Source organism: Delphinus delphis, chromosome 13 (assembly GCF_949987515.2).
Source record: "Delphinus delphis chromosome 13, mDelDel1.2, whole genome shotgun sequence".
NCBI classification, from domain to species: domain Eukaryota; kingdom Metazoa; phylum Chordata; class Mammalia; order Artiodactyla; family Delphinidae; genus Delphinus; species Delphinus delphis.
Window position 1 is genome coordinate 59,396,815 of NC_082695.1, and position 19,354 is coordinate 59,416,168.

At 41.2% G+C, this 19,354-nt stretch overlaps 1 long non-coding RNA gene and 2 pseudogenes across 1 annotated transcript; 2 read left to right on the plus strand and 1 right to left on the minus strand.

The window, feature by feature from the left end:
• Positions 1-336: 336 nt before the first annotated feature.
• LOC132436616 (uncharacterized protein C2orf78-like) lies at positions 337-8,250 on the plus strand (annotated as a pseudogene).
• Positions 8,251-8,968: 718 nt separating this feature from the next.
• On the minus strand, positions 8,969-19,013 carry LOC132436619 (uncharacterized). The gene is made up of 5 exons (XR_009521821.1): positions 18,729-19,013; positions 17,700-17,760; positions 12,644-12,690; positions 11,870-11,953; positions 8,969-10,339 (listed from the first exon to the last, which is right to left on the minus strand). It is a non-coding gene; the product is annotated as an uncharacterized lncRNA (long non-coding RNA).
• On the plus strand, positions 15,331-16,009 carry LOC132436617 (RING finger protein 11-like; annotated as a pseudogene).
• Positions 19,014-19,354: the final 341 nt, after the last annotated feature.

The following is a 19,354-nucleotide window of genomic DNA, read 5'->3' on the forward strand; positions in this document are numbered from 1 at the left end:
TGCAAGAGGAAATGTTTGCAACCAGCTCTGTCTCCTAGCTCTCTGGTATTTGCGTCCAACGGGCAGAGTCTATTTTGTGAAGCATCAAACACTGAAAAGAAGACTCCTGCTGCTGGAAGATGACAGCAAGTAACATTCATGAGGGTAAGAATGCAAGATCAAGGTTTGTCCTAGACACAATGCCCATAATGGAAAAAAAAAAAAAAAAGAAAGAAAGCAGAAGAGAAATGTTAGTCCAACCTGGCCCATCCTCGCCCTGCCCAAGGAAGGTAGGAGTCAAGGAGACGAAACTAAAAAAGAGCCTTGGACCACAACATTCTCCACAAGGTACACTCAACAAACTTCACCCTACTCTTTAACCAAGTTACAAAAAGAGCTTCTTAATCCCTACACCTGCTCCTTAAAAGCTGCTATAAGTTCACTAATTAGACAGATACGATTTCAGAACAACTGTAATAGTTCAAACTAGATGGCTCTTTCCTTCCAAAGGATATTAATTAAGATATATATAGCTCTAAGTATATGATACATAAAATATTAATACTCTGTAGGATATAAGTAACTGTTAGTAAATTATATTAATGAATGTCTGTAAGAAATGTTGCAATGATTTTCCTAATGTAGGAGCCTGGGGGAGGTAAATTGGTCTTCTAGGATTTCCTCCCCAGAGCTCAGAAATTTAGGTGTTGTTTTAGCTATCCTACACTCTCTCCATCCACCCCCGCCTTCCTGTTGGGGATCAGACCTCCCTATTGGCTATCTCATACCTTGAAACTGCCTGCTTTGTGACATCATTCTCCTACCAAACCCACTACCACTTGGTAGAGTCTTGGGGTTTCCGTTGAGTTGTCTGTAAATAAATTTGGATCATCACAAGTGACCAGTGACCAGTAACCAGTGACCTTTGTACTGGACACATGCGCCATTCAGCTGCAGCCACTCAGAAATGCTCTGGTGTTGTCTCCTCATCCCTTGTATCTGCAGTTGATGCTTCTTCTTCTTCTCTGACCATGTCAGGTAAGAAAAGAAACTTTTCAAAGTTTTTCATTAGATTTATTTTGCCCCTAAATTTACTAGTAGATTCAAAATAGCACGGAATAATGAGGGAAAGTATTGAACTAGAGCTCTGGAGACCTAATTTCAGTTTTGATTTTGGCATTTACTAACTGTGTGACTTTGGACAAATCATTGACTCTCTCAGAAAGCCTGATTTTTTCCTTATCTGTTACATTAGGATAATACATTGGTTGACCACTCTGATCCCTTTCTTTTCTAATATTGAGTCTTAAAGGGTACCCATGTAGAAAATGAAATCAGAGACTTCTCAAGAGTGTTTCAACAGAAAGACAGAAAAGCCAGGTGACAAAGAAAACTAGCAATATATACCAAGATGTTTCATCTCTAATGGTCTCCCTCCACTAATATTTCGACTAGTTGAAAAGAGAAAACAGGGAGAGAGGATGGAGAGTACTCGGCTATAGGGAGGTCCAGAGTCAAATGTAAGGAAGTTTAGGATAGTTTTCATCAACTTTTCACCAGAAAAGTCATACTCTGTTTTTTTTCTTTTACTGCCTCTCTGAATACAGTTGGTACTTGACAGTTTTGAATATAAATATCTTAGAAATATGTTCTAGAAATGATGCTTCCTATATACAAGAAACCAAAGTGGTTATCTAGGGGTCTGCTTTTCAATGTTTTATTCTTTCTAATTTTTAAACTATGTAGATGTTTCTCCAATTAAAAATTTTAAACGATATCTTCTAAATTGAATCAGAAGGACTATTTCCTTTGTGTGATATGTAGCTTCTAAGGCAAGGTTGCTTTTCATCTTTACAGTTCTTTCCTTCCTAACACAGAGAGCACATTGATCAACAGCCATCATTCATTTTTAGATCTTAGCTACTTAAGAAGAAAGAGTCAAGCCCCACATCTCTAATTCCACATTGAGGGAATTCGCTGGCGGTCTAGTGGTTAGGACTCGGTGCTTTCACTGCCAGGGCCACGCGGCGTGGCAAAAAAAAAAAAATTCCACATTTATCTAGAACAATATTGTGGAGTCCTTTCAATGTTCTTACGTTTGAAAATCTCTTTTAATTGGATTCTAGTGATGATGGTGTTTTTAGGTTTTGGGATGTCATCTTCTTGGATGCTGAAGATGATTATAATCTAAGCTCTAGGATAAATACAAAAACCTTCTTGATACTTTTTAAGCTTCCTTTCTGCTTATTATATATTTCTATTCTTTGAAACATATATTTCTACCAGGCTTAATACCTGTTACTTGCTGGGTAAAAATATGAATGAGCACAATAATGAAATTCTTTTACACTTATTATTTTGCTGTTTGCTTTGTACCAGTTTTCACTGAAATACTTGCCTGCATATATTGTGGCTACCTATACATTCACATTGATTGAATTTTGTTGCTTGTTATGCATTTTTACTGATATAGCTTCTCTGTCTGTATGTATTGGCTAGGAATTCATTCAAAATCACCTTCTATCGTGTTTTTTGGTTAATAGTATTCACTAAAATACAGTGGACAAAATTCACTTTCATAACATTGCACGTATGGTACAGAAGGTCATTTGTTAGTAAACTCATTATGCTTTGATACTTGCCACATACCCCAGTTTTCATAACTATGTATTTCGTCTTCATTATGTAATATGTTTTTCATGATTTTTCTTTGTCTTTCTAGAACTTATTGCATCTTCCTGCATATAAATCATACACAATATATCAGTTTATTCATGTATTAATTATTACTGCTATTATTATTGGTGGTGGTGTTATAACCACTTTATAGATGAGTAATCTGAAGTAATCAGATAACTTTTTTCTTTCCAAAAGCACTTAAGAAATTCACTTTTGGGTAATCATTTTGAGGTAGGATGAGAAACCAGGCTTGAAGAGGGTAAAAATGACTCTTTAAATTTACCAGGTGGACTGAGCTATATGTGAACTCTAGGTAATAGCGTGGGAACTGCACAAGCAAAGTGAGACACTGAAGATTACAATGGTAATAGCTGTACTGTTTTCTAATGGACAAAAAAACTGCCTATAGTATAAGTTCTATTTCTCCTGCTTTCTGGCAGTATCATGCTCAGAGTAGCGTCCTGCCAAGGAAGTCAGGATACTTAGGTTCTGAAACCTGGCTAGGATACTAACATAATGAGAGAATTTGAACAAGTCAACCCGACCTCTCTGAGCCTCAGTTTCCTTCCTCATGACACTGTGAAAATAGAAGTTCTCTAAGGACCTCCTAGTTCTAAAATGCTTCCAGTCTAGGAAACAGCATAGAAGTCAATACTAGCGCAGGCTGAAGGGAAAGATAGGGTAGGGAGAAGGTTGCTTCCAGCCTAGAGAACAATGTCTGAACCATACCACTTGGGTCTTCTGCCCATCTGTGCCCAACATGGGAGCACAGGCAGTTAATACAGAAGAGTGTAAAACTGCTCAGTCCTTACAACCATCATAACGGTCTGATTTTTGGTTTCTCAGTAAGTATTGACGTTAGAGGTGTCCTGATAGCAAGAATCTTAAGATAATGCTGTTCCTCAAACATAGTGAGAATTTATCAATCTCCCTGATTTTTTCATTACCCTCTTGTTCTTACAGAAAATTTCCAAAATCCACCTGTACTTGGAACTCTAAATTCTCTGCAGCACTCTCTTCCTGTGGTGAGGAATGCAACTTCCCTAACAGGAAGTGTCTGCAACTTCTCCAGAGTCTCTGCTCCTGCCGTCAGTTTGGCATCAGCTACGGCTACCTCTTTCCAGACACTCATGGGTAGTGCCTACCTTCACCAACAGTCTAGCACAACTATGTTATCTGCAGTTACTGACTAGAGCCAGATCTCCACTTCAGCTGCTTCCTATCCAGGTGTTCTTGACTGGGACATCACAGGAAGCACTGAAAAGAATTCTTCTTCACTCGGAGACTTTACTCTGGCAGTCACTGACCAGCACACAGCTGCTTCCTCCATGTTTATGGCAGCCCAGTATGATAAAACTGCAGACCCCAATAACATGGTCCCTCTATATCCATCACTTTCTGCCAGGCTTGCTCAGGGAACACCATCTCAAATTCCAAATCAGGGACACAGCCTGTCACTTCCCTACCAGGAAGGAAGCCAGGTATATTACTATAACTAAGGCACATTGGGGTCTTTACTGTATGGAGAACTTGGCTCCTGCATGCAATCCTATGGCTCTGTGTCATACACATGAAGTAGGGCCTCTGTGCAACCAGAAATGGTAATGGTACTAAAGGAGATTCAACCCACAAATATTCAACCACCAGCTTCCACCTCTGGAATCTACTACCCTGTGCCTGCTCAACCCATCACAGAAACAAGTTTTCAAGGTGAGTACAAACAGCAAGAAAGTTGAACAATGAGGTCAGCATTAAAAAATGGGGTCAAGTCTACAGCTGGAAAGTGGTGTACAGACAGGTAGAATTTAGATCCTGAGCCTTTAATAACCACTACCTTCGCTCAGGGCTCTCTGTTTTTAGACTCTATATTAGAACACCTAGGGCTTCCCTGGTGGTGCGGTGGTTAAGAATCCGCCTGACAATGCAGGGGACACGGGTTCGAGCCTTGGTCTGGGAAGATCCCACATGCCGTGGAGCAACTAAGCCCATGTGCCACAACTACTGAGCCTGCATTCTAGAGCCCGTGAGCCACAACTACTGAAGCCCACGTGCCTAGAGCCCGTGCTCCGCAGCAAGAGAAGCCACTGCAATGAGAAGCCCGCACACTGCAACCAAGAGTAGCCCCCGCTAGCCACAACTAGAGAAAGCCCGTGTACAGCAATGAAGACCCAGTGCAGCCAAAAAAATTCATGCATAACATAAATAAGTGCAAAAAAAATAAATAAAAATAAATTAAAAAAAAAAGCACGCCTAATTGAGGTGGGAAGGTGGGAGGGACTCTCTAAAGGTCATCTATGCTACATGTACAAGAACCCCGAGAACATACCAATAGGTACCACATTTTTCACTGTTGTAGCCGATCATTCCCCCTGTACTACCACAGTGTATCACTCCCTTCCCTGATCTACTGCTAGAGTCTCTTTGGAAGGTGTTTCAGATCTCTTATTATGATAGTGCCAGTTTACCTGTCCTCACTTCCTTAAATTATACGAGGATTTAAGACCTTGTGGTCCGGGATCCTGTCCAGAGCAAGTAGGCTAAGACTCTGTCTTTGTTTATATGTTTCATCAGGAAGGGCTCTACTCCCTCTCCTAGTTCATGGTGTGAAGTGTTCTTAGCCTTTCAGGAAAGTGGGGAGAATTGAAAGGACTCTATATGAGAATGCTAGGCTTTGTAAAACATTTCATTTTTAAAAAAATAAGACTCATTTTTTATTTGACTTCTAACAATCCTATGAAATACAAAGAAAGCCAAGAAATCAGTGACATGAAATGATCACCAGTAAGAATTACAACAGTCTCCGCTTATCTCGTAGCATAGGGCACTGTCTGTGATTCTTAAGAAGAGTTAGTAGAAATGCCTTGCCCATCTTGCCCCTAAGCACCAACACAGCAATCACGTACCTTGAAAGGTACGTGATTGCTGTGTTGGTGTTTAGGGGGAGCATCTCACTTACCAGGGAATGACTTCTACCTTGATTCCTTTGTAGGGATGGAGACTTCCCTGGTGATGAAAAATTCCCTGGGATTGCAGCCTCCAAGCCAGACATTTTGTGTGACACAAACTCAAGAACTCCCCAAGTCCTGCAGGGGCAGAAATATTCAGATAATTGAGAGTAACCCACCACCTGAACTTGGGGACATTTCAGGGACAGCTCCAGTCCAGAGTGCCAGTAGTCTCCTGGCCCTGCCTCCAGCTCCAAGCCAGGGAAAAATAGACAGGAAGCACTTGGAGGATATTACAACCAAGCTTTCAAAGCCTCTGGATGCCTACCAGATCCCAAGAGAAAACCAAGAGCCTCCACTACTCCCTTTAGATATGCCTGATATTCACCAGCTCCTGGCCTGCACGGATCCCCTCAGCCAAGAGGAGAAGCCTGGTTCTGAAAATGCTGATCTGGGAAAGAACAGCCTGAGTATTGAGGACCGAGGGACAGTTGAAAATGGGATGGAATCTAGCAGTGGTTTTGCAGATATTACTACACTGGCGGAGGATATTCACCTTCCCCAGCTCTTTAATTCTTTGAAAGATCTTGATCAATCCAAAGGTCCCAACGTGATCAAAGCCAAAGACACCAGAGCCATTAAGGCAAATCAGGTGCAGGAAAAGACAAGTGTCATAAAGGTTCCCTCTGATCAACCCAGGAAGAACAAACATAAAGCCTCTGAGCCTATCAGTGGTGCTCCCAAGGCCAAAATCCAGCCAAAGCATCCAGAGGGGGAGAAGTGGTTCTATGCAATGCTGCAGTCAGTGACAGGGCTCCTGTGAACATGGTCAAGGATTCTAAAGGCAAACCTCAGAAAGCTGCATCCAGAAAGATCAGCAAAATGAAGAGCCATGGACAGGAAAGGACCACAAGGACCAGAGGAAGAAAGAAGGCTGAAGAGAATAAGCAGTCAGGGAACAAATTCAAGGCAGAAGAGAAGCCAACAATTCCCCAGACGAAGTGAAAGCAACACCAAACTGAGCTTATCCAAGAGAGCTTTAAAAAGCCTCGAACCTCCATAGGCATGCGCATGCTGGAGTCTGTGAAGGTTTTTCATGCACTGGGGAAGAAGAATGATAAGAGAACTGGGCTCTCCTCCTGTTGGGTCTTGGGAAATTCAAGCAAACCTAAAGACCCCCAGCCACCCCAGCTATCCAGCCATGGCGGAATACCCCACGTGAGGGTAAGGGTCCTGAGAAAACTCAAGTCGAAGCCCAGAAACCAGACAGCAGTGCTGAAAGAGAGTGTCCGTCTCCACCCCAGTATGAGCTGCTGCCTCCTGGGAAGGTCAAGTTGATACCTCTGCCTTTTTCTGCCTGGGACAAGCCTCAAGCTCAACCTGCTCCTCGGAGGCCACAGTCTCTGGCCTCACATCGGCCTGCGGTTGCTGACCGTACCCACCCTGCTTCTACTAACTCAGCTCAACCTGCTTTAGTGAGTTCATCCTAGCCAGCTCCTGCCTCTTTGCCAGGTCCTGCCAAACTATCTCAGCCAACTGTGACCAACCCAACCCAACCCAACCCAACTGGGTTGGACCGACCGTACCCAGCCTAGTGTCCCTCAGTCTGCTGCTCCTAGGCCTGCACCCTAAAAAACTTCATCTTGCACCTCTCTCCAGTGGGAGTCTGTTCCCCCTGCTGTGACTAAGCGCCAGTCCCCAGCCAAGCTCCAAACTCCATTTCTACTCCAAGACTTCAGCAAGCAACCAGTTCCATGGAGGGAACGCAATGTTCCTGAGGCAGTAATGTCAAAGCCCATCGAAAAAGAGCAGAGGCCAGAGCGGGAGGCCATGAAGAGGCGGGCCCAACAACAAGGTGAGAATGCTGCCAAATACACCTCTTTGGGGAAACTGCAATTTTTCATTGATAGGGAAAAAGAAATGGAAATTGCTGACTACTACGGATATTTAAAGTAAGAGCTGCTAGGATTGTTGGTGCCACCTTGGGGACCAGCTGTTCTTCCATGTATAGATAAGATAGGTATAAATTTCTCTATTTATTTTGATGTATTTTCAAACAATAAAACTGAATAAATAAATGTAATAAAATTAATAGGTGAGTAATAAAATTTTTGAATTTTGAGATGCTGCTAACTGTGGTGTGTGTTTTTTTTTTTTTTTTTTTTTTGATGGGGTTGGAATCAAAGTCTGCATGAGAAAGGAAGGACTGAAAGTTGGATGGGACAATGAAGGAAAGGGGTAAAAACTGAGGAAAGAAAAAGGAACTTGGCCCAGGGCTAGGAAGGCCAAAAGACATTTATGGATTTATGAAAGGAAGCAGGAGTGAGGATGAAATGGCAAAAGTAAAAAGCAGGGTCAGAGGTCAGGGTTGAAAGAACCAAATCTGAGTAGAGTTGAAGATGACAGAAGGTGACTCTAGGTTTACTAGGAGAAATAGAAAAGGTCTCTTGGGGAGGTTGGCCGTAAGTCTCACAACCACCAGATAGGTATTTAAGAAAACAGGAGGTTCAGGACACATCTCTGAAAGGTTTGAGTTGCCTTATTCAGGTGTGATTATAGTGGGGGGATAGGGAAATCTACGAGAGAGGTGGCTAAGGCTCAGAGTTATCCTAGGGGTAGCTGACAACAGGGGCAGAACCAAGGGAACTGCTGCATCAGGAGGCCCACGAATAGGGCCTGGTATGTACATCACCCTGTACTCAACACCTAAGCACCAGGGCAGCTAATGCACTATTCAGTTAATCCTGGCAACGACAGGCAAGGCCAGTATTCCTGTGCCACTTCACTTAGAGAGGTGCAGCAAAGGGCTGAGGTCACGTCGCATGTGGAGGTACAAGGCCTCAACTGGAGGCCCAAATGCCTCCGAAGTCCTCAGTATTTACAAGTGCCTGCAGGCGGCCAACCTGGCTTTCAGAGCACAGCATCCTGAGGTTACTGGTGGATGAGATCAAACTTCTGGACGGGCCTAAATATTATCTTGAGGGGCTTCCTCCATTGACCAGGGCGTGTGCCGCCTTCTGTAAACATCACCATCAACTGAAACGCACAAGAAAAATCCGACGGAAGCGTCCACTCTCACGGGTGAAAGCGGTGGAGGCACGCACACTGGGCAGTCGCTCCAACAGCCACAGGACCCAGATGCCCAGCGGTTCACGGGTTCCCTGGGAGGCCTTGTGGGGCAGGTCGAGGGAGTGAGGATGGGAGAGAGTGGCAGGGGTGGGCGTCAAAAGGAATATAGTGGGGAGAAGGGAGAGATGGAGACAGTGGATAGTGGATAGTGACCATGGGAAAACTGGCAATTTTCATTTTCAAAATTAATTTTTTGAGATGTTATTCACATGCCATAACATTCACCTTCTGAAACTGCAAATTCAGTGTCATTTCGTACATTCACAAGCCTATGCAACCATCACCGTCATCTAACCCATCACGTTTTCATCACCCCACAAAGAACCCCACGTAACCATCAGCAGGCCCTCTTCATCCCCTCCTCCTTCAGTCCCTGCAACCATTAATTTCCTTTCTGTCACTATAGTTTTGCCTTTTCTGGACATTTCATGAAATAATACAAATGTGACCACCGTGTGTGGCTTCTTTCACTTAGCATAATGTTTTCAAGTTCGTCCATGTCGTAGAATGTGTCAGTACTTCATTCCTTTTTATGACTGTATAATATTTCACATATACACCACATTTAAAAAATCCATTCATCCATTGATGGGCATTTGGTTTTTCTACACTAATAATCTCCATTTATTGACAGTTTATTCTGTGCCAGGCAGCACCAGGCTAAGTTACTGACCTTATTTCACAGATGAAGAGGCCTGGAGAGTGTGAAGAGTTTGCCCAAGATCAAGAGCTAGTAATTTGGGGAACTGGAGTTTGAACTCAGGCGAACTTCAGAGGTAATAAATTCACATGACAGAACATTAGAAAAGGTACACAAGGGTATTCAATGAAAAGTCACCCTTTTCCCCACGTTCCCCAGCCACACATTTCCCTCCTCAGAGACATCTGCTTTTGCCATGCTGTGGATCTTTCCAGAGAACAATTTATACCTCAACATGTATGTATCACAATTTATTGACTAACCTGTCCCACTGATTTGAAATGTCACTTTTATGGTATAATAGATTCTTTTTTTTTTTTTTTTTTTTGCGGTACGCGGGCCTCTCACTGTTGTGACCTCTCCCGTTGTGGAGCACAGGCTCCAGACGCGCAGGCTCAGCGGCCATGGCTCACGGGCCCAGCCGCTCCACGGCATGTGAGATCTTCCTGTACCGGGGCATGAACCCGTGTCCCCTGCATCGGCAGGCAGACTCTCAACCACTGCGCCACCAGGAAAGCCCTATAATAGATTCTTATACATATTTATATTACTCTTTTCAGAGCTGTCCTGACTCTTTTTTGCCTATCTTTTATGTTTTCCATTTCTCTAAAATTCTTTTTATCTTCAAAAATAATTTTTCCTTTTCCTGTTTGTTTCTCTTAAGGTATTATGTTCATTCACTCATATGATTTTATTTAAATTATTTACTTTTGGAGGTGTCGGGTATTAGTCACAGCATGTGGGCTCTTCGTTACAGTGCGTGGGCTCTTCCTTGCAGCTCGTGGGCTCTCTAGTTGTGGCGCGTGGGCTCCACAGCACGTGGGCTCAGTAGTTGCAGTGTGCGGGCTTAGTTTGTCTGCAGCATGGGGGATCTCAGTTCCTCAACCAGGGATCGAACCTGCATCCCCTGCATTGGAAGGCAGATTCTTAACCACTGGACAACCAGGGAAGTCCCCACTCTTGTATTATTTTAAATTTAGTCCTCATTTCTGAATTTTTTTCCTTTATTTTGAATTCTGTCCTGAGTTCTAACATCTTACCTAATTCTGGTTTATGCTGTTCGTTCACCTTTTTTTCATTATGGTAAAATATATATAAAACAAAATTTAGTATTTCAACCATTTTCAAGTATACAATTCAGTGACATTAAATATATTCACAATGCTGTGTGACCATCACCACTATCCAAATTCAAAATAATTATGTCTAAAGATTGAGCAGGACCTCAGAAAGATGGAGGCAGAATCTCTCCAAACCCTTTCATGGAAGAAGATCAACTAAAACCAAACACCCATAGGTGGCATTTATCAGCATTTACCGTTTCCAGAACTTTTTCACCATCCCAAACAGACTCTAGAGCCATTAAACAATAACTTCCCATTCCCTCTTCGATCCATGTTCTTTCATCTTTTCCACTGTTTTTCCTAACGTCTTTTAGCCCACTTTGAAATAATAGGTTACAGTTTTGATCTGTTTTGTGGACTTGTCTTTTCCAAATTTATTTTATTGTCTGAAGAGATGCTATTCTTATTCTCTTTTCCCTTACACTACCTCTGTACGGGATTTGATCCCAATCCTTTTCTTTTATTGATTTTTGGATGAAAATAGGTTTAAAGCACTTTGAAAAGGAGGTGCGAGGCCATGTGGAAACATGTTCCTCATGGCTGTTTCATCAATGCTTCACTTATTCTGGTGTTTTTTTTTTTTTTTTTTTTTTTTGGTACACGAGCCTCTCACTGCTGTGGCCTCTCCCGTTGTGGAGCACAGGCTCCGGACGTGCAGGCTCAGTGGCCATGGCTCACTGGCCCAGCTGCTCCGCGGCATGTGGGATCTTCCCGGACCGGGGCATGAACCTGTGTCCCCTGCATCGGCAGGCAGACTCTCAACCACTGTGCCACCAGGGAAGCCCTACTTATACTGTTTTGAAATAACTGTTTTCCAGGAGGCATAAACCAGTGGGCTTTATCATTGGACAGAGTGCAGAGAAAGGACCCCACGAAAACTGATCACCTTAGCAAAAATGATTTAGTTATGGTTTCACCCAAGATTGGTCACAAACCAGCCTGGGAAACTCAATGAACCAGAGACAAGGTATAATGCCATCTTTCCTTCTCTCTGCCTCAGCTCTCAAGGATTGGTCACCTACATGTTATTAGTAATTATTAGTTGGTTTCTGTTCATAATTACTATCAGAAGACACAGCACTTATGGGCCTAATTATACTGCCCAGCTACGCACTATTCTTCTTCATTTTGGCTTCCTGTCCACCAGCAGGAACCTGATTTATTTTTGTACTCCCTTCACCACAGCCCAGTAATTTCTGTGAATGACTCTCTGTCTCACCAGAATCTGTATCTCTCACTCTGCCCCAACATCCCACCCCATCATTCGTTCCCCGAAGTGTACTCTAGAAATTTAGGTAAACTGGATATTTTACCACTGTTCACCATCTCTTATGAAACCAGAAGAAGAGCAGCTTTCTTATGGAATGATGGAGAACTTGTAAAGATAAAACACCAGTCTGCAGGAGAAAGGGGAGAAGAGAATGATGGAAATAGTTTCCGGAAAACTATTTTTACATTTTGTTTTGTTTGTTCCTGGTAAATAAATTGAAATCTTCTAAACATTAAAAGAAAATCTAAACCACTAAATTCAATAATACAGGAATATAACTTTTTAAAAAAATTTCTTTGGCTACGCAGCATGTGGGATCTTAGCTCCCCAACTAGGGATTGTACCCATGCCTGCTGCACTGGAAATGCAGAGTCTTAACCACTGGACCACTAGGGAAGTCCCAGGAATATAACTTTTAGAGGAGAAGTTATAAACCCCTTGGTTATATGAACTGGAAATTTTTAGTAAGAAGTCAGATATTTTAAATGACTTGGAGCTTTAAAGAAAGGAAGAAAGGAAGGAAGGAAGGAAGGAAGAAAAAGGGACTTCCTTGGTGGTGCAGTGGATATAGTATCAAAAATAAAGTAATTAATTAAAAAAGAAAAAAAAATGCTGAAATCCACTGACTAATTATTCAGGCTGTTATATCCCGCTATTTCCAGATACATCCCTTTAAAAACTTTTGGTAAAAGGTTATCTTATGTCAGAACAAATGAATTACAAACTTTTCTTTTTGTCCAAAATTTGAGAAATTCCCCTACACTTCTACCTTCAAATTTTATAAAAAGGGAAAAGTAGTGACAACCGTTATACTTACATCCAATTGCATCATCTGGCCACATACCTTCTACATCAATCAAATATCTACAAAACAACAAAATTCGAGTTATTTGTAAATAAAAAGAAAAGAAAATCAAGGTTTTGCAAAAAAAGGTCCAATTTCACTTTACAAATATAGATATAAAAATCGTAAGAAACTATCAGCACATCTAATCAATAATTATTAAAGAATGATATACACCAGGACTACAAAAAGGCATTATTCCAAGGATGCAAGGCTAAGGCAACTTTAGAAACTCTATTAATATAATTATTTACATTAATACAACAACTTAACTAATAAATGAAAGAGAATAAAATACAGGACCAAACTGGCAGATGTTAAAAAGTTATCTGATAACATGCAACAGTTTCGGTGAAAATGCTCTGTACGCTAAAAAGAGGAGACTTAATATGACAGAGTATTCATCAAGAACCAACAAATAACAAAAGACAAATTAGGATAAATATTAACATCATATCTAAAAAACCCTATCTAACCAACCATAGGAGCCAGAAACTTAGGAATCACCATCACTGACAGCTATTTCTCCCTCACCCTCATCCTCAACCCACCACCAGTGCTAACAATGATACTGCCTACATACCTCTAGAATCTATCCACATCTTTCCACCAAAATGACCACCATACCCTGGTTCAAGCCACCATTATGCCCAATTTCTACAAAAGTCTCCTAACTTGTTTCCTCACTTCCATTCTTTTTCCCTGCAGTGTATTCTCCACTCGGTAGCAAAATGATAGGTTGAAAATGCAATTGGGTATGTTCCACACACTCATCTTCAACAAAAAAAGTTCAATGGTTTCTTATTACTCCTAAAGTCTGAAACCTTAAACATAAGCCTGCACGATTGAGCTCCTACCCTCACTTGTAGCTCCATTATAATCACATGCTCCCCCAACAGCCCCACCTTCCTGGCCAGTTCCTCCAACACAACATATGCTTTCCTCTTATAGGGTCTTTTGTTATTCCTTATGCTCAGAAATCTCTCCGAAACGTCCCTATCTGCTTAATACCTACTCATCCTTCAGATATCAGCTGAAACATCCCTAAATAAACCTTCTCTAATCTCCATGATGAGATCAAATCCTCCCTAAAATATGCTCTCATGGTACCATGTTCCTCTCCTTGGCACTTGTCAGAGTTGTAATTCTACATGCAGAGTATGATTCTTGAATATCTATTCTTCCCTCTCTGGACTGTTAGAATTCACAAAGGACAGGTCAAGTCTCTTCACTCACAAAATTTCACAAGTCTTTTTGCTAGCAACCAGCACAGTGTTTAAACATAACACATGCTCAATAAGTATTTCCTGCATGAACCACCATAAATTGGTACAGTGTAGCAACATCCACAAAAAGCATAAGGGCATCAATTCTTTGATGCAGAAGTCCCATTCTGAGTGAAGTTAACTGAGATAAAGCATATATATTCAAAGGTGTTCACACAGCAATGTTCATTACTATGACGTTTTATAATATCAAAAACTTCGGACTTTTATATGTTCATCAGTGAGCAAAGCAACAATGCAGCCTTAAAAAAAAATAAACAAATGGGACCTAATGAAACTTAAAAGCTTTTGCACAGCAAAGGAAAGTATAAACAAGACAAAAAGACAACCCTCAGAATGGCAGAAAATATTTGCAAACGAATCAACAAAGGATTAATCTCCAAAATATATAAATAGGTCATGCAGCTCATTATTAAAAAAACAAACAACCCAATCAAAAAATGGGCAGAAGACCTAAATAGACATTTCTCCAAAGAAGAATACAGATGGCCAAGAGGCACATGAAAAGCTGCTCAACATCACTAATTATTAACGAAATGCAAATCAAAACTACAATGAGGTATCTCCTCACACCAGTTAGAATGGGCATCATCAGAAAATCTACAAACAACAAATGCTGGAGAAGGTGTGAGGAAAGGTAACCCTCTTGCACTGCTGGTGGTAATGTAAACTGATACAGCCACTATGGAGAACAGTATGCAGGTTCCTTAAAAAATAAAAATAGAATTACCATGTGACCCAGCTATCCCAGTACTGGGCATATACCCAGAGAAAACCATAATTCTAAAAGACATATGCACCCCAATGTTCAATGCAGCACTACTCACAATAGCTAGGTCATGGAAGCAACCTAAATGCCCATTGACAGATGAAAGGCCAAAGAAGATGTGGTGCGTATATGCAATGGAATATTACTCAGAGATAAAAAAGAATGAAATTGGGTCATTTGTAGAGACGTGGACGGACCTAGAGACTGTCATACAGAGTGAAGTAATTCAGAAAGAGAAAAACAAATATTGTATATTAATGCATAAATGTGGAATCTAGAAAAATGGTACAGATGAACCGGTTTGCAAGGCAGAAATAGAGACACAGATGTAGAGAACAAACATATGGACACCAAAGGGGGAAAGCGGGGCAGGGCGGGGGTCAGTGGTGGTGAGATAAATTGGAAGATTGGGATTGACATATATACACTAATATGTATAAAATAGATAACTAATAAGAACCTGCTGTATAAAAAATAAATAAATTTTTAAAAGTCAAAAATAAATAAATAAAAAATTAATTAATTAATTAATAATTAAAAAAAAAAAGAATGAGGTTGGAAGACTGTCAAAACAGCACACAGATCACATACTCAAGCCCTGGAAGATGGGGAAGTGCCGTAAGTCCCCCACTTTGGATGACATCTCCCTGCCTCACAAGTCTCAGTCCGACTGGGCTAGCTTTGGCAAGGGGACGGAGCTGGATCAGGAGCCGCTGCTGCCATATCTGGATCAAGTTCCAGTTTTAGTCTATCATCCAACACCTAGCCAGACTTGCCTAGCAACTCAGCTGAGAGGAACAAAATAGGATAGCTCAAAAGAACAGGCCTCATACAGCATCAGCCTAAAGCAGTTTATGACCCTGGAAGAAATGGATCAGAAAAAATGATCTGGGGGACTTCCCTGGTGGTGTACTGGATAAAGACTCTGCACTCCCAATGCAGGGGGCCCGGGTTCATTCCCTGGTCATGGAACTAGATCCCACACGCATGCCGCAACTAAGAGTTTGCATGCCACAACAAAGGAGCCCACTGGCTGCAACTAAGACCCAGCACAACCAAAAAAAAAAAAAAATCAATCAATAGAATAAAACAAATATTATAAAAAAAGATCCGGGAGTGTGTGATCTGTATGATGGACTTTGTTTATGAGAACCCAATTTGATTTCTGCTGTGTATGCAGATCACCTGGGCTGTACAGATGACTGGCTGATGAGATCCTTCACGTGCCCCTCCTGCATGGAGACAGTTGATGCAGCACTGCTTTTGTCCTACGAGACTAACTGAGCCAGTGTCTCTCACCTGACTTCAAGAGAATCATCATTTTTGGTGGTTTTGGTCTTTTGTCATTGAGCCCAAAGAGCGGGGGATTAGGAATAAGATCATGCATGAAAGTTTCCTAAAAATTCCTGAACGGCTGCAGATGTTGGGGAAAAGTACGTAATAGTTCAGAAATTTAGGGGGAAAAGTAGGATGCTATTTTTATGTAAAGCCTTCGCTCAGTGTTTAAAAATATAATTGTATTTAGATCTTGTTATTGCTCCAGTACATAGGATTTGTGTAAAGTGTTACAGCAGCTATATATGTTTCAGTTGTGTGTCGAAGATTAGGATAAAGATAGTGGTTGTTTTTCCTAAGTGAGATATCTTTCTTCTTTCCCCTACCCAAATTCTTTTCTGAAGTTGCTGGCATTTAGGTCAAGGTTTTATTTAAAGCTACATTTTATAACACTGGCACAAAAAAAGTAGTTTTAAGCTTTTTTGCATAGTTCTTTTTTTTTTTAGAATAAACATAGAGCATTTATTTTTTACTTTATAGGAACTCCACAAGTTAAGGTCCCATTGTTCTTTTGCTGTGATTGTTGTTCCTATTGATGCTGCTGTTTTCTGTCTTTGCTGGTTCTTTCTAATCTACCATTTGTCATTATTGGCATACGATCATCTCAGGGTCACAAGATGGCTGCTGTAAAACCAAGTATCATATTCTAACAAAACAAGGAGGAAGCAGAAAAAGAGTCCCAACGGTCATTTTCCTAATGCATATTTATCTTTCTTCAGAGAAAAATATCATTCTCATAAGCACAATAACAGTCTTCCCCTAATTACTCATTTGCCAAAACAGATTGATATGACCATTCATAAGACAATTCATGGCAAGGAGGGATATGATAATGATTGCCTCAGTCTAACAAGGATTTATCCACGAAAGCTGAATTCTTCTCTCCTCAAAGAAATCAACACTTTTCTACATACAAAACACAAGTCTCTTGAAGGGTTCTTCATAAGTGCATTATAGAAGAATTTAGTATGTCATAAGCACTTAAGGATTTGACATTCAACTGTAGTAGTATCCATGTTGGTTAATTTTCTTACAAGTCCCATGATGAGTTTGAGAAAACCTGAAAGAATTAGAGTATCAGGTTCTATTAAATCCTTACATGTATCTTGCTTAAGTTTTGGTTCATTAATTTATATCCAACTACATAAAGCAAATTTGGAGGGAAATAAATAAATAAATAAATAAGATTGAGGTCTCCAAATATTTTCATAGGAAGATGTCCACCATATATTAAATTATAAACCAGAATGTCTAAATACTATACCATTAAATCAAATGTACAGTCAGTGCTGTATATCCAACAGTTCCATATCCTGCAGATATGGAAGGCCGACAATACTACATCATTTTACATATGGGACTTGAACATCGGAGGATTTTGGTATCCATGGGAAGTCCTAAAACCAAACCCCTGCAGATACCAAGGGACCACTGTATATGCTTCTATCTGCATTTTTTACATCTGAAAAAATATGTGCTAAATTATTACTGGTGGTAACCTCTGAGTAGGGGGCACAATTGCCTTCCACTTCATACATTTCTATGACTGCATTTTTTGCATTCAGCTTACATTAGCTTACATTACTGCTGTAAACAGAACAATTTAAACATGGTCTGCCTCTTGGGGTTAGCAACTCACCTGCAGATATGGTAGCCAGTCCTGTTTAAATTATGGGTACAGTGGACACCAATAAGTCTGTCTATAAAACAGGGAATATGGAATTAAGTAAGCAAAGTAAATACACTAAAACCAAGTTATACAATTTTCTGAAGAGTAGCCTTTATTAGTTACCACAACACTACCACTATCCTGAAAAGGAAAAACTCTGAAGAAAAGAGTGTTTTTGCAGGAATGTACTATCAAGAATTAACTACTATATGTCAAAATTCATTGTCTCTGGGAAATTTTGCATAGCCTCCAATCAGATGCAGTAGCGTGGACTGGAGAATGCCCATCAGGAATTTATGTGACTATAGAAAAAGGGAGTGGATAAAAAAAAAAAACAGGCTACCAGAAGAATAGCATTTGTTTTTGAGTGAAACAGATGGAATGCCTTCACTTTCAATGCTCAATATTAAAAAGAACAAACGGTTTCTGAAGGGCTCTTGGGGTCCCAAAGCACTTCCATTCCTTCTCTCATTCAGTGCTCCTCACATGCCACGGGTCTATGTGCTTGTGGAGTTCCCGGGTTAACTAGTACCGTTTTTGTTTCACAATGAAAAAGTAAGGCTTGAGACGTAAGCCCAAGCTGCACAGCAGGCAAACAGAAAAAAGACTAGAATTGAGTCTCAGGTTTTCCCAACTATGCCACAGTATTTCGTGGTCCAGCACTTAAAAAAATTATATGAGAAAGTAAATAAAACACAACAACACGTAGCTGATCTCTGCAAAAGATATGTCTGTGACTATGTGGTGATTGGCATTCGTCATCTCCTGCCTGGATTACTATCGCCCTACAATTCTAAAAATCTCTTCTATTTCAACTAATCCACAACATGGAAGATGTTATCTTTCTAAAATATAAACTTGGCTGGATTGCTCTGTTGCTTAAACATCTTCACTTAGCACAGAATAAAGCCCAAGTTTTTAGCACAGCATTGAGAACTCTTTACAAACAAGTATCAGTCTCTCTCTCCAACTGCATTATAAGTTCAAACTATGACTTACGGGCTTCACTGGTGGCGCAGTGGTTGAGAGTCCGCCTGCCGATGCAGGGGACACGGGTTCGTGCCCCGGTACAGGAGGATCCCACATGCCACGGAGCGGCTGGGCCCGTAAGCCACGGCCGCAGAGCCTGCACGTCCGGAGCCTGTGCTCCACAACGGGACAGGCCACAACAGTGAGAGGCCCGCGTACTGCAAAAAAAAACCCACAAAAAAACCACGACTTACAAGGACCTACATCATCCACCTCCCTCCTTTGCCCTGCCAGCCTCCCTGATCTCATTCTCTACTGCCCTGCCCTCACTCACTTTCCCCTGTCCAGCCACACTGGCTTCCTTACTATTCCTCAAATATGCCAAGCACAGTTGTGCCTCAGGGACTTTGCACCTACTATTCCTTCTGCTTCAGAACACACCCTCCCACCCCATCTCCACTCTCCCAGAACACACCCTCCCACTCCATCTCCACTCTCCCACATAACCAATGGCTTGTTTCTCACTTCAAGGCTCTGCTCAACCGACATCTTATTAGAGGGGACTTCCCTGATCACCTAACACATTCCCTTACCTCTTCATCTTGTTTTGTTATTCTCCAAAGCATTTACCACCACTTGACAATCCATATATTGAC